This window comes from Rhagoletis pomonella, unplaced genomic scaffold (genome assembly GCF_013731165.1).
Source record: "Rhagoletis pomonella isolate Grant_MI unplaced genomic scaffold, Rhpom_1.0 Rhpom_scaffold_00012, whole genome shotgun sequence".
In the NCBI taxonomy this organism is placed as follows: domain Eukaryota; kingdom Metazoa; phylum Arthropoda; class Insecta; order Diptera; family Tephritidae; genus Rhagoletis; species Rhagoletis pomonella.
The window spans coordinates 6,151,198-6,152,558 of NW_023458566.1; the positions used below are offsets into that span (position 1 = coordinate 6,151,198).

Sequence of the window (1,361 nt, forward strand, 5' to 3'; positions counted from 1 at the left end):
CATTTCGGGCGACGCCAATGCAAATTCACGCACTGCTGCTGCTGCTGTCGATGATATGGCTAGCAACATTTTTGGTGATTTAGATTTTGGTTTAATTGGTTGGTTGGTGGTTGCACGTCTGCTTGTGCGGTGGGCTCTGCCTTGTTGCATGCATGCACCTACATACATACATACATATATATTTACACGTGTAAGCTTTGGTTGTGTTGCCCTGATGTTAGCAAAAATTATTGCACATTATGTTTACGTTATGTTGCAATGTTAAGCACCAAACGGCATACAGGCACTGGGTTGGTAGAGTTTTCAAGAGGTTACTAGACACTCTAATACCCAGTTTACATTGTACACCGCAGTACACTTCGGTAACAGCACTGCCTCTTCTGGCATTTTTGAACAACTTTTTAGCTTAAAAATCAATTAAACAAGCATTTTCCACAGAGCTACTACAAATGTTTACAATATTCTCGTAACACCTGCTCGTTATGCAATACATACTTATGTTGTTGTAAACCATTCAATTTACTTTACTTATGTTTATACATAGATACTTGCTAGCTGATAGGTGTGTGTCGGGCTGTGTGCATGCGTATAAGTGTATTACCAACGGGACATATGCATATCAGTAAACAGTTTAAATTAACACCGCCGCCGGTGTCATTTCAGCCATAAAATGTTTTTGCTAAACAAAATGGCAGCAACAATAATAATAACAACCGCACTCAACCGCACAACCACCCTACTACATTCATTTGCTTATATGTAGTTATGTGACCTTAGTATGTAAATAGTAGTGCAGCAGCTGGACTAGCAAGCAAACGCACTATATTTATTCAACACTTGCCACACACGTGCTAGATGGCTCTTGGGTGGTATTCGCATATGCACACACACTCACAAATAAATACTCATACGACATGGTGTACAACATGTCGGCTTGCACGTTAATGCTGCCCTAATGCCCAATACAACCGAACTTGCCCGAACTTTAATTACATCAGCGACAAGGGCTCAGCTAAATGAACAAAAAACAAAAAAAAGCAACAAAAAAGAGACTTTTAAGTGTTTTTGTTTAGCGTTGCATGCTTGTATGTGGCTATGTATATACTTAAAATTGTATGTGGCATTTTTTGTTTTTTTTTCGATCAAGTAACTTTTTATATGGCGGCGCCTGTGGCTAGGTAATTAGAAGTGCATACTATTTGACTCTACGTCGGAACAAAATGTAAGCGCTTTTTATAGAACTTTATAATACTTATTTTGCAAAACACTAAGGGTCGATTGTTCAATGTCTGGCTATCACGACGTCCCAGTTAAACATTGTTATCGACGTTTTCGTGATCATGCATATAACATGTGTCGTT

The 1,361-nt window shown here is 38.9% G+C and overlaps 1 protein-coding gene across 1 annotated transcript in view; it reads left to right on the forward strand.

Annotated features, from left to right (window-relative positions):
• LOC118747546 overlaps window positions 1-1,361 on the forward strand; it is a 25,686-nt gene that overhangs the window by 20,419 nt on the left and 3,906 nt on the right. The gene's annotated exons all lie outside the window — the stretch shown is intronic.